Source organism: Choloepus didactylus, chromosome 2 (assembly GCF_015220235.1).
Source record: "Choloepus didactylus isolate mChoDid1 chromosome 2, mChoDid1.pri, whole genome shotgun sequence".
Lineage (NCBI taxonomy): Eukaryota > Metazoa > Chordata > Mammalia > Pilosa > Megalonychidae > Choloepus > Choloepus didactylus.
The window spans coordinates 62,159,613-62,174,511 of record NC_051308.1 but is presented as its reverse complement, the minus strand read 5'-3'; the positions used below and the strand labels follow the sequence as shown (position 1 = coordinate 62,174,511).

General features: G+C 37.7%; 1 long non-coding RNA gene across 1 annotated transcript; it reads left to right on the top strand.

The window, feature by feature from the left end:
- The first annotated feature begins 794 nt into the window (after positions 1 to 794).
- LOC119526176 lies at positions 795 to 14,647 on the top strand. The gene is made up of 4 exons (XR_005215138.1): positions 795 to 831; positions 6,550 to 6,794; positions 7,394 to 7,519; positions 14,455 to 14,647. It is a non-coding gene; the product is annotated as an uncharacterized LOC119526176 (long non-coding RNA).
- Positions 14,648 to 14,899: the final 252 nt, after the last annotated feature.

Here is a 14,899-nt window from a genome sequence, read left to right as displayed (position 1 = left end):
GATTTTCTCTGTTATGTTTGTTCCAGTTATCTATGGCTGCTTAGCAAACTACCTCAAAACTTAAAGTTTCAAACAATTTATCATTATCATATCTCTTGATTCTGGGGTCCAGAATTTGGATAGGGTACAATGGGGAAGCCTTATCTCTGCTTTGATGTCTGGGGCCTCAGCTGTGATGACAGGAATGTGTGGGACTAGAACAGTAGAGGACTGGCTGAATGTTTTTTATTTTCTCTTTCTATAGCAGAGATCAGTGAACTACAGCCCATAGGCCAAATCCAGTCTGCAGCCTGTTGTTATAGCTCAGACCATGAGCTAAGAGTGTTTTTTTTTTTTTTAATTTTATTAATGATTAAAAGAAATCAAAAGAAGAATATTTAATAATTTATGGATATTATATGAAATTCAAATTTCAGTATCCATAAATAAAATTTTATTAGGAAACAGTCACATCCATTTGTTTAAATATTGTCTAATTTCTTCAACTGCAGGTTTGAATAGTTACAATAGAGACCACAGGGACTATACAGCCAGCAAAACCTAAAATATTTAACATCTGGTTCTGTGTAGAAAAAGTTTGCCAACCCCCACTTTACATGACCTCTCCACATGGCTACTGTAAATGTCCGCACAGCATGGCAACCACAGGGTAGTTGGATTTCGTGCATGGAGGTTTAGGGCTTCAAGAGTGAGTATTCTAAGAGACAGGAAGTGGAAGCTACCAATTTCTTCAGATCGGAGCCTGAAAACTGGCACAGCATCACTTTTACGGTACTCTGTTGTTCAAGCCATCATAGAGTCTTCCCAAAAAGGAGTGTCAGAGAATGTGTGGTAAGCCATCTTTAATTTCCCCTTCTTGACCTATAGCTAAGGCCAACTATAGAGGAAATTTTTAGAGGGCAGAGGGAATTTGTTGAATTATTTTTCCCCAAGTCAGTGGATGTTTTTATAATTATGGTTCAGTTATAGAAGTGATAAAATCTCTGCCTTGATTTCAAACTTGAAAAAAATTGCTAATTTCATCTAGTTTTCACACCTTTGGTTTGGAAATGAGGATCGGTTATAGAATGGGAGACTTTAGATTTCTAAAAGCTCTCAGTGTTCTGACCTCATTCCAATAAATTTTAAACTTATTATTGTTCCTGATCTTATCATATATTAGATTCATTATTTATCTAGATGTTTTCAAAGTAGGAAAACTGATTCCTTCTCTATGAAGAAATTATTGATTATTAAATAGCAATCCCCTTGATTTTCTAGTTCATGCCAAATCAGAACGACATGGAATTTTATTAGTTGGTTACCCTTACGTACTCAGGCTGAAAAATGAAATTGAGTGTTATTCTTGGCCACTAGAAAGTAGGAAGGTCGGCTTCTTTTGACCATTTCCCCATAGCACAAAGCTTCTGTGAAAAGTACCTAAGACCTAAAAGCAATAATATTCCATCTGAGCCAAACTATTACATATGATAGCTAAACACAAGTACCATCCACATACAAACCATCAGATCCTTCAGGTTGATGATTCTCAAGGCCCTAAATGTACAGTTTTCACGTTCTTAAGCGTGGGACTGGAAAAAATAGGCTTATAATTTTTTGAAACTGGTGTTTAAAAATAGTTAAACATTATGGATCAAAATATTTTGGAAATTGGATTAGAATCTTATTTGAAAAAGTTAGCATTTTAATTTTTGACCTTATTCACTATTAAAATTCAGTAAGAAGTTATCTCCAACTTCTTCCACTTGATACAGTGATTGGTTGTAGAATCATTAGCTGAGGAAGTTAATGTGTGAGAAATCATTTTATAGGTTGAAAGAGGGGAGAATAAGTAAAAGAGTAGTTAAGTGGTCGGAGAGCAATTTTGTGGCAAAACTAAGAACAGAAATAAAATCCTCTGATTCTGGGGTCAAAGTCTAAATAACAAGCTATATTCTCTGAAGAGCTACACTTTTTGAGTCCCTTCCATGTATAAAACTCTATGCTAGATGTTTGATAGCTCATTTCACTGAATTCACGTTCCAATTTTGTAAAGTATTGTCTACATTTTATAGTTGAGGAAACTGAAATTCAGTAAAGTTAAATAACTTTCTATAAGGACTGAAAATTAGTAGTAGCAGTTAAATTTTTAGGAAGGAAGGTCAACTCAGAAGTGAAAGCTCTTTACACAGTATTATGCTGTATCTCTAACAAAGTTATTGTTTCCTCACATGGGAAAAATAAATTCCCATTTTAATACATTCATATGTTAATCTACTTATTCATTTATGTCATCTTTTATGCCTTTCTAACAAATATTTATTGTACATCTTCTTGGAGGCAGGCACTCTTTCCCCAGTGACTCAATGGCATGAAAGCCAGGCCATTTCCTTATGGAGCTTACATTGGAGTGGGGAAGACAGATGGAAAGTAAGTAGACAGACAAGTAAAAAATACCACAATTATTGAAAAATGTTAAGAAGTAAAGAATTATGGGGGTGAGATGAGATAGGGAACAAAAGTTGGATATCCTTTTAAAAAGGAATGGCCAGGGAAGGACTCTCTGAAGAGATTATAGTAAAGCCACAATATAAAAATGAGAATAATCTGGTAACAGGAAGTACGAGAGAAAGAACATTGGTCAAGTAAACAGCCTATGTAAGGGCTGAGGTAGGATCAAGACAAACATGGGAGAAACATGGGTTGAAAGAAAGAGTAGCACAGGATGAGGTGTGAGAGCCAGGCAGGGGCTGGAACTTTCAGGGCCTTGTGGTCTTTGATAAGGAGTTTAGATTTTATTTGAATTGCAAATGGAACCCTCAAGCAGAGTTTTTTGCAGGATCATAACATGGATTTATTTTCATTTCAAGACACTCTCTTGCTGCAGTGTGCAAAATGGCTTTGAGGAGTGCCAGAGTGAAAGTTAAGAGACAGGTTGGGAGGCTGTGCCAGTATTCCAGAAGAGAAGTGGTGTTGTCTAGAAGAGCTGGTAGTAGGAATGAGGAGATGAACTTGATATGCATTCCGCAGACAGAATTGAGAGAACCTGCTTCTCGATTGGGTTTGGCAGCTGGAAATGCTGGTAATGGTGATGAACAGGGAGGAATCAGGATGACTTCATGATTTCTGGCTTGAGTAACCAAGTGATTGGTAGTGCCTCTTATTATGGTAGGGAGGTATACTGGGGCAGGAGAACAGTTTTTAGTCATGGTTGTCTGTGAAACATCCAAGTGGCCTGGTCATTTTAGGCTGCAGGAAATAGGAATGCAGAGGCATGGTTTGGGCCAAGGATAGAAAATATAGATGGATATTAGAATCCATGGAAATCTACGACGCTTCAGTTCATGGAAATCAATAAAATTATCTAGGGAGAAAGCGTGGAGAAAGAAGAGGACCTCGACTATGATATTTATAAGTTGGGTAGAAGAGATTGGGTTTAAACACCCCCCAAAAAAGTTGCTTTTTAAATTGTTGGTGTTGGCATTGTTTATTAGATCTTAGATACATGATGTATGTTTGATCAAAAATGCTGCTCAATTCTTCATTGTTTCCATTTCCATTTGAGTTCCATAGAATTAGATCTATTTGTAAGCTAAAACTCCTTAACATATCACTTTTTTCGGTTGGGGGTGTTGAAATTCTTAAACTCAGGACTGGGATTCAAACTTAAGTTCTGACTCTAATAAAATATGTGAATCATGGAAAGTTTCTTTACTAATCTAGGCCTGTTTACTCTGAAAAAACTTTGACACTAATAGTGCCTACCTCCTACTGGTGCTGTGATTAAGTGAAAAAAGTCAGTGCTTGGCATATAGGAAACACTGAATATACTACTACTGCTACTACTACCAGTAGTCTTTGAAAAAACATAACTATGTAAAACTGAAACTTCCCTCTTAGTCCTTTTTATGGTAATCTGTCCTAGAGAATTGTGCAGGTAGAGATATTTTTCCATTTCCACTCCAGTTCACTACTATAGTATTTTCGCTATACTGCTAGTGTCATAATATTTTTTACCATGAAAAATTAGTACTCTTCATAGTAAATATCTCAGCAGGCCTTTAAAAACATAGTGTCAAGGTTATTTGACAGGTAGTAGCATGTCACAAATGCTGTGCTTCTCATATAAAAGCATAACTTTGTTAGAAATAAGAATGTTTGGTACCATACAATTTACTCGCAAATTACCTGTTTAAAAATCCATGCTATTCATCACTGCTATGTATATACAGACATTAACAGTATTGAGTTGTTGATACATAATCTATATTTTTTCCATTAACATTAAAATTTATTTTCTGTTTGACCCCAGTTACAGTAAATTTAAGAGTTGCACAAAAATTCTGAAAACTGGAAAATATAATAGACATTTCAGCAACAATTCTTACTTCAAATGCATTTGTGGTAATCTGTTGACAAATAGGTAACATGTTTGCATATTTTTGCTATAAAATTCTGCATTTGACATTTCCACATCATCTCAGAATCCTACATTCTATGTTAATTTTTAAAATAATCAGTCATTTGGCAAAATTCTCAAGTCATGGCTGAATTGTGTTGTAAATCATTCTTTTTATTTTGTTTTGTTTATTTTTGTATAATTTTATTGAGGTATAATCACACATCATATAATCCATCCAAAGTATACAGTCAATGGCTCACAGTATCATTGTGTATTGGTGCATTCATCCCCACAATTTTCAGATTTTCATTACTCCAAAATAAATAAAAAATATAAAAAAAGAGAAAAAGAAATAAATCAGAGTACCAAACCTCCCATACCCCTTATTCTCCCTTATCATTTACATATTTTGTCATTATTTTATTACTCATCTGCCCATATATCGGTGAAAGGGAGTGTCAGTCACCAGGCTTTCACTATCACATGGTCACATGATACAAGCTATATGGTTATACAATTATCATCAAGAATGAAGTCTTCTGGATTACAGCTCATCAGGTTCAGGTATTTCCTTCTAGCTATTCTGATACACTAGAAACTAAAAAGGAATAAATTCCAGTTGCCCTTTTGTCACTGTTTGAGGTCTTTCAGCCACTGAAGCTTTATTTTGTTTCATTTATTTTTTCCCTTTAAATTGGTTGGCTTTCTCAATCCCATGATGTCAGGGCCAGGCTCATCCCTAGAAATCCTGTCCCTCGTTGCTAGGAAGACTTAAACCCCTGGGAGTCATGTCCCACATGGGGAGCAGGGTAGTGAGTTTATTTGCAGAGTACACTGAGAGTAAGTGGACACATCTGACCAACAAAAGAGGTTCTCTGGGTGTGACTCTCAGGCATAATTATGAGCAGGCTTAGATTCTCCTTTGCAGGAATAAGTTTCATGAAGGCAAGCACAAAGTCCAAGTGCTTGACTTATTAAATAGGGATTCGGCAATGCTTGTGGGAATATCCGGAAATCCCCAGGTGAGGAGGTTTAATATTTCCACATTTTTCCCCAGTCCCTGAAGGGGACTTTGTAAATACTTTATTTTTTTTTTCTTCCCAAAGTACTCTGGGTACATCAGGGTATTATATTAAACTGTACAGAATAACAAGATCTCATTCCCCATTCCAGATTCCATGCAACCATGTTGTTTAAATAGACTGACCATACAGGTTATGTTAGAAACTGTGCTACAGAGAACATAAATTGTGTACCATGTAAATATCTCTTAAATAACAGCCAAACCTCTGGAATAGATGTGACTGCCTAAGAGTTTACAATCTACAAACCTTTTTATCAAGCCTCATTGAACAATCAACACTCCTGCATCCTCCACAGCCCAATCTCTGCCCACATTCTATCTCCTGGTACCTATGCTTTTGAATTCAATTCTCAGCATTTGCTCATTATAGTAATTTTATATTAGTGAGCCCTTACAATACTTGTCTTTTGGTTTCTGGATTATTTTACTCTACATAATGTCCTCAAGGCTCGTTCCCCTAATTGAATGCCTCATGACTTCATTGCATCCTGCAGCCCTTCAATATCCCATTGTATGTAGACAGCACAGTCGGCCCTCTGATCACCCATAGATGGACCCATTTATTGAAAATGGTGAAAACTGCTGCCATAAGCACCAGTGTGTAAATGTCTATTTCTGTCCCTGCTCTCAGTTCTTCCAAGCATATACCAAATAATGAGGTTGAGGGATCATATGGCAACCCTATACTTAGGCTCCCATGCAACCATTCTGCTCTCCAGAGGGGCTGCACCATTCTACTTCCCTACCAACAGTGAACAGGTATCTCTCTTTCTCCACATCTTCTTTAGCACTTGCATCTTTCTATTTATTTTTTAACAATTTTATTCACACATCATACAAGCCACCCTGAGAGACCAATTAATAGCTCCCATTATAATCACATAGTTATGCTTTCACCACTACAATCTATATGAGAACAATTCCATTTCTTCTGATGTTTCTTCTCTTTCTTCAATTTGGCATTTGCAGGGTCCTTCTCCAGTCTATATCAACCTCTAGAGTTTCAACAATTGAGAATTGTCCTTTTTTTGTTGAAAACTTTGAAAAATGCATTTTCTCCTCACAACTTCATTTCTTCTTGCAGCTGATCAATATACCACTGCATGTATACATCGCTGTTTACCATTCCGTTCATCAGTCAATATACCCTTAGGCTACCTGGAGGGTGGCTGAAAACCGTGGAAGCTGGGGGAGTCCTCTGCCACGACCGAGTGGGAGACACAGCCCCACACTGAGTCAGACATTACCCAGCAAAGTGAGGGCATAGGAAACCTGCAGCTTCAGCCCTGCTCAGTCTCATGGGAGCACCAAACAAGTAACTTTTTAGAGGTAATATTCCTTTAGCACCAACAAAGCCTAATGCTTGTCAGTTGTCTGAAAGAAAGCTAAGACAATTCCCAAAACCTAAGTATATCCTAAAGATTCAAACATCTGATAGCCATAAAAAATTTGAACACGCACATGTATTTGTTCGTATTGTATTATAGTTAGCTGTACATTTGTTCCTTTTCCTTCCTGGACTGAATTCTTTGAGAACATAGATAATATCTTACTTATTTTTATACCCACTATACCCTACACATAGTAGAATGTTTTAACACTCTCTTGTTTCTACTCCCAAGTTCTCCTAGACAATTTTTCTAATCCAAACAGCATATATTTGGCAGAAGTGTCTAGCTGTCTCCCAGACTTTATACTTCCCTTTCCATAGTATAATGCTGTTGCCGGTTACTAGATGTCCAGCTGGAGGATATATTTTCCTATCACCAACCCCTGTCACATACCCCTCCCCCCCTCCAGTATCTAGGTATGACAGTGTGGCTAGCAATTACCATCAGAATGGGTAACAAAATGATATGTGTCACTTCCAGGTCAAGTAGCATCTGTACCTTATCCATTCTTTCTTTGCCCTCTGCCACTCAATGCAGACAACAGCAAGGTCAAGGAATTGTGAAACATCAAGATGAATAAGACCTGGTCCCTGCATCATTCTTTGGAGAAGATCAGCTGCCAACCAGGAACAACACCACCTTGGATTGTTTGGTGAGGCAGAAGTAAGCTTCCACCGTGTTTGAACCTTTATAGTTTTGAGGGCTTATTTGTTATAGCAGGTAGCATTAACCCTTACTACTACAGTGCTTATGAGAACAAAAGGGCCTTCTGTTGAAACATCGCTACATTATTTGGAAGTTAATTTTGTTTTACAAGATCATTTTATTTCCTCCAGCATGCAGGGTAGAAAATGAATTTGTCCTTGTAAATAAGAAGAATAAAGGAGTCCTATACTATACAATTAAAGCAGTATGATTTTGTAATGGCAATTAAGAGATGCAAAAATTGTCATATTTCTTTATTTCTTGTACCTAAAATTAAATCTGAACTTGAGGAAATTTTATACCAGGGAGGGCAGAAAATTCAGTCCCTATCCCAGGGCTGCAAAAAAAGTCCTGAGTGTCTCAGGTAGCCTGAAGCATCAGAAAGGATCCTGTGGTCATTCATTTCAACAACTAATTATAGGTACACATCTGCCCATGGGCTAAGGTAGTTGTCCTCATGGAATGTACGCTATGGTAGGAGAGGCATAAATTAATTAACTAATCACCCACATAGTATGACATTTGTCTTGACAAAGATATAAACAGTATGAAGAGAACAATGGTAGGGGTGCCCTTTCTAATCAGAGAAGCAAAGGAAGACTTCCTTGAGCAGGGAAACCTGAGCTCATATCTGAAGGATCAGAAAAAGATTATTGGATATGCGTGGGGAGGGTTCTTAAGGTAGAAGGGAAAACATATGTAAAATATTAGACCATGAAAAGACCACAGTAAAGAGGGGGGTCTAAACCAATCTCTGTGGTACTGGAGTGAAGGATGCCTGGGGACAGGAGGATTGTGAAAGATGAGGCTGGAAAGAGGTGAACATCAGGCCATGCAGAGTCTTGGAGGCATCTTTAAGGATTTGTCTTTTAATCCTGAATTCTATAGGAAGATATATATATATATATATATATATATATATACACATATGAATGATGGGGGTCAGGTGCAAAAGACGCACAATTTCATTTTGAAAGACTTCTCTGGAAGAAGGGTAGAAAATGAATTGGTGACATCACTCATTGGACAAGGAAAACTATGGAAATATCAGAGATAGACATTGTAAAAGACAGAACACAGGAAAAGATGAGTGCATGCTTCTTATATGAGTGGCTCACAGAAGTCATAGATCCATGTATCTACCCTTACTCTTGGAAGGAACCTGGCTTATCAGAAATAACATGTGCTCTGAGAAGTACATTTGTCCAAATCAGCAACTCAAGTAGAAGTTTCTATTCACCCTATTTATTTTTGCAAGGGGATGCTAGGTGCTTAGGGTTGGAGCCTTGAAGCTATAATAACCCTCTATTTCATCAGTTGGTTTTTATAACGTAACGTGGCACTTGAACATTCATAGAATCAACCTAATTCCTCTGGAAGTGTCCCCTGAATGTTTTTTTTTTTTTTTTTTTTTTTTGTCTTTTTATTTATTTGTAGGATTTGAGTAATTTTTTTACAGGTTATCTATCTGACAAGTATTTTATCCCAGTTATGGTATTTGTTTTTAAACATGAAGTTGACTTTATCATAACAAAAAGTTTTCAGTTTAGATGAACTCAAATTTGTATACCTTTATCTTTATAATTTGTACTTTTTAGTTATTATTTTTAAATGCAATTTTATTGAGATATATTTACATGCCATACAATCATCCCAAGTGTACAATCAGTTGTTCATAGTATCATCACATAGTTATGCATTCATCACCACAATCAATTTTTTGCACATTGTCATTACTTAAAAAAAAATAAGAATAAAAATAAAAGTAAAAGAGAACACCCAAAACATCTCATACTATCCCCTCCATTATTTATTTACTTTTTGTCCCCCTTTTTTCTACCCATTTGTCCATATGCTGGATAAAGGGAGTGTGAGCCACAAAGTTTTCACAATCACACAGTCACACCGTATAAGCTATATAGCTATACAATTGTCTTAAAGAATTAAGGACACTGGATTGCAGTTCAACAGTTTCAGTATTTTCTTCTAGTTATTCTAGTATACTAAAAACTAAAAAAGGATATCTAAATAATGCATAAGAATAACCTCCAGAATGACCTCTCGACTACATTTGAGATCTCTTAGCCACTGAAACTATTTTGTTTAATTTCTCTTCTCCATTTTGGTCAGAAAGGCTTTCTCAATCCCATGATGCTGGGTCCAGGCACATCCCCGGGAGTCATGTCCCACATTGCCAGGGAGATTTACACCCCTGGGAGTCATGTCCCATGTAGGGGGTGGGCAGTGAGTTTACAAGTCAAGTGGGCTTAGAGAGAGACCACACCTGAGCAAAAGAAAAGGTTCTCTAGGGGTGACTCTTAGGCACCATTATAAGCAGGCTTAGCCTCTACTTTGCAATAACAAGCTTCATAAAGGCAAGCCTCAAGAACAAGGACTTGGCCTACGACAATGGTAGTCCCCAATGCTTGAGAGAATATCAGGAATTCCCCAAGTGGGAAAAATTCCACATTTTTCCCCAGGCCCCCTGCAGATACTCTTTACTTTCTGCCCAAATTATTCTGGGATGTACCAGGGTTTCACGCTAACCTGTACAAACCAACCAGCTCTCAACCCCTATTCAAGGTTACATGTAATTAGGATGTTTGAATAAACTGACCATACAAGTTAAATTAGATAGCATGCTACAGAAAGTATAGATTTTGCACCAAATGAACATCTCTTCCTTTGGTCTCACACAGAAGTTGAGGTTTTAAAACAGTCACTATCATTCTTTTCCCTTTAGTCTGTTTTACCTTAGTTCTAATCAAGTCCATTTCGTTCGTATCCCTAATTGAAGTCTGATCTCTTTTTCAGCTTTTTTTTTTTTTTAACATTTGCTGCACGGGGTAATGCTGACATTCAGATCTGCTGAACTCTGGCTAAGTTTCAGGTGTCACACAGGTACCCAAAGTTACATGGACCGACCAGATTACACACAAACAGCTCAGCAGCTCAGAATTTAGAGATAACCACTACAACTCATGAATAGATATGACTGCTTTAAAAGAGCTTACAATCTAGGAACCTTTACCATAAGCCTTCCCATGATAACCTATGCTCTCAGATTCAATTCTCAAGAGTTTACACATTATAGTTAGTCCATATTAGTGAGGCGTTATAATGTTTGTCTTTTCAATTCTGCCTTATTTCACTCAAAACACTGTCCTTAAGGTCCATTCAACTAGATGTATACATCACGACTTCATTTCTTCTTGCTACTCCTCGGTATTCCATTGTATGTATACACCAGAGTTCACCATTCTGTTTATCAGTCGATGTACCCTTAGGCCACCTCCACCCATTGCAAAACATGAATACTGCCATGACAAACACCAGTGTACAATGTCTGCTCATGTCCCTGCTCTTAGTTCTTCCAAGTATATACCCAATAACAGGGTTGCAGGGCCATATGGCCACCCCATTGTTAGCTTCCTGTGGAACCACCACACTGCCCTCCAGCTGGGCTGCGCCATTCCCTTTCCCTACCAACAGGGAATAGGTACATACCTCTCTCCACATTTTCTCCGGTACTTATGTCCCTCTGTTTATTTTTTTAACACATCATAAAATCCACCTTAAGTAAACAATGAATGATTCCCAGTATAATCAAATAATTATGTATTCACCACCACAATGCATATGAGGATATTTCTATCTCTTCCCCAAAGAAAGAGGAAAAGGAGAAAAAAAATGAGGAATAAAAATACACAAAAGAGAAGAAAAATAAAAATAAATTACAATGAAAAGGTCAGACAACATCACCACCACTGAGTATCTGCATCACTCCCTTATATCCCCCTCTTATAGAAATTTAGCTTTGGCATATTTCTTTTGGTACAATTCGTGGAAGCATCTTACGATGTTACCATTAACTGTAGACTCTAGTTTGCATTGATTGTATTTTTTTCCCTATACCATCCAATTTTCAACATCTTGCAATGTTCACATTCATTTGTTCTCCCTCATTTAAAAACATTCTTATATTTGCACATTTAGTCACCATCGTTGACCACTCTAAGTTTCTCTAAGTTATACAATCCCAGTCTTTATCTTCTATCTTTCCATCTGGGGTCATACATGCCCTTAACCTTCCTCTTTCAACCATACTCACACTCATGTTTTTTCAGAGTACTTACAATACTGTGTTACTATTGCACATATTATGCTATCCATTCCATTTCTGCAACTATACAATCAATCCTGTTGAACTTTCTGTACTCCTTTAGCATCAAATGCCCAATCTCTAACCTCTTTCTATTTCCTGATAACCTGTGTTCTCCACTCTCAAATTTCACTCATCAATGTTAGTCCATATTAGTGAGACCGTACAGGATCTGCCTTTCATTTCTGACTATTTTACTCAACATAATGTCTACTGTATACCACTTTGTCTTTTGGATTTTATATGTCATATCTTATTTGATTTCTTTTACTTCTCTCTCTTTGTACCCTTACTGATAGTTTTCATCTCTATACTCTTCTCCAAACCTCTCTCTCCTGTCTTTTCCTATCTGCCTATAGTGCTCTCTTTAGTATTTTTTACAGAGCAGATATAATGTTCACAAACTCTCAGTTTCTGTTTGTCTGAAAATATTTTAAACTCTCCCTCATTTTGGAAGGACAGTTTTGTCAGAAATAGAATTCTTGGTTGGCAGTTTTTCTCTTTCATTATCTTCAATATATCATACCATTGCCATCTCACCTCCATGGTTTCAGCTGAGAAATCTGCACGTAGTCTTATCAAGCTTCCTTTGTATGTGATGGATCGCTTTTCTCTTGCTGCCTTCAGAAGTCTCTCTTTGTCTTTGACATTTGATATTCTGATTATTAAGTGTCTTGCAGTTGGTCTACTCAGATCTATTCTGTTTGGATATGCTGGGCTTCTTGGATCTGTAATTTTATGTCTTTCAGAAGAGATGGGACATTTTCAGTGATTATTTCTTCCATTTTTCATTCTGCCCCTTTTCTTGTCTCTTCTCCTTCTGGGAAACCCATGACACATACATTCTTGTGCTTCATGTTGTCTTTCAGTTCCCTGAGACCCTGCTCATATTTGTCCACTTTCTTCCCTATCTGTTCTTTCATATGTAGGATTTTACATGTCCTGTTCTCCAGTTCATTTTTTTTTCTGCCTCTTCATATCTGCCTCTTTTTTATGTGTCTTCATATCTGCTGTTTTGTGTCTCCATTGTATTTTTCATCTCTTCATTCTGCCTTTCATTCCCATACATTCTGCCAAATGTGTTTTCAAACTTTCAAGTTCTTCCTTATGTTTGCCCAATGTCTTCTTTATATCTTCATCACTTTTGCTGTATCTTCCCTCAACATGTTGATTTGATTTCTGAATTGATTTAGGAGATTTGTTTGATTAATAATCAGCTATTCCAATTCCTGTATCTCAGTTGAAGTGTGAGATTGTTCCTTTGACTGGGCCATATCTTCACTCTTCTAGTGTGATCTGTAATTTTCTGTTGTCTAGGCTTCTGGTTTCCTTGATTACCCCAATCAGATTTTCCCTGACCAGATGGAACAAGGTCTCAGGAGAAGGCTGTATTCAGTATCAGGTTTCCCTGAGGGTGAGACCCAGAAGATTGTCAGACTTCCCTGTGAGGCCTCTAGACTCTGTGCTTTTCCTATGCTGCCCAGCATGTGGTGTTTGTCAGCCTACAGCTCTCCACTGGCATAAAGAGGTATGGTGTATGTGTATTTAATTCTCAGTGGACCCTGTCCCAGCCAGGGACTGAGGGTGTCAGAAACCAAGCTTAAGCTGTTTCTGTTTTGTTTTTGTTTTTGTTTTTCCCCTTCCTCCCAGGCCCTGGGGTCTGAGTTCTCTGAGGGAGGGCCACCTCTTGAGCTGGGCTCTGTCGCAGTTTTCATAGAGAAGATAAGCCCTTTAGGGGATTGTCTCCTACACTTGAGATTTTCCTTTGACTGTCTACCTTAACTTCACCCTTCCCTGAGTCAGTGCTGACAACTGAAAATGCCTGAGGCTTTCTCTAATGAGCTACTTAGAATGAGAGAGAGAAAAAAAGAAAAAAAAAGCAAGAATTCCCCTTTTCAGAGCCAGTCCCCAGCTAGGAGTTGGTACCTGGTTCTGTGTGCCACTTTTCTTGAGACACAGTCCTTTTCCAGTATTCTGAGCTCAGTGAACTCCAAAAACCTCTGCATTTATTTATTTATTCATTTGTATATTTATTTATTTATTTATCTATCAGCCCCATCTCTCTGCCAGGATAAAACATTGGGTTCTTTAACTCTTGCTCTGGGTTTATCTGTGCTCACAGCATGTATTCAGTAGTCCAGATTTGTTAATTGAAACTGTAATTGGAGCTTGGTTGAGCCACATTCCCTTACTCCTGGCAGGGTCTGCTTCTTTTTCCCACAGCAAAGTTTTGCAAGTCAGCCTGCTGAGCTGGTGGGGGAGGAGTGCCAGCTCCACAGTTTGGGGAGCTTTACTTACAGTTCTATGCTGCAATCTCAGCCATTCCTGGCTAGTATACAGATGCTCCCCATCAGTCATTCCAGACTATTTTCTGGTTGTTCCATCTATTTACTAGTTGCTCTAAGGGATGAACTGAATTCCACACCTCCCTATGTGCCATCTTGCCTCGCCATTTCCCCTATATGTTTTTATTTTATGAACACATATAACCCAGAGAAGACTTAACATGAAACTGTTCATCCCATAGGTCTAGGCATATGATGACTATCACATTTTGAAGCAGAGTGTATGGGGAAGGGTTGGATGACAAAAATTCTTCAAAGGAGGTACCATTAGGTTTCTCCACAAGTGGGCCATATTAAAGCAAGCAAAAAGCTTTAGAGAAATTACAGTTTAGAAATTGTTTTTGTATTTTTGAATAACACTGTTTATACCACTCTTCCCCCTACAGATTGTTATATCCCATATTGTTTACCCAAAGACAGAGCAAAGATTTCTTCTAACTAAAATGAGGGCAACCAGTGCTTACAGGCAAAAAAGCTGTAAAGAAATCCTGCAAATTAATAAGAAAAAGACAAGTGGTCCAATTAAAAAATGGTCAAAAGACTTGAACAGACATTTCACCAAAGAAGATATGCAAATGGCCAGGAAGCACACAAAAAGATTCTCAACATCATTAGTCATCAGGGAAATGCAAATCCAAACCATCATGAGATGCCATTTCATGCCCATTAGAATGGTTGCTGTACGAAAAATGGAAAATTACAAGTGTTGGAAAGGATGCAGAGAAATAGGAACACTCACTCTTCGCTGGTGGCAGTGTAAAATGGTGCAGCTGCTGTGGAAGGCAGTTTGGAGGTTCCTCTGAAAGCTAAGTATAGTACTACCACATGACC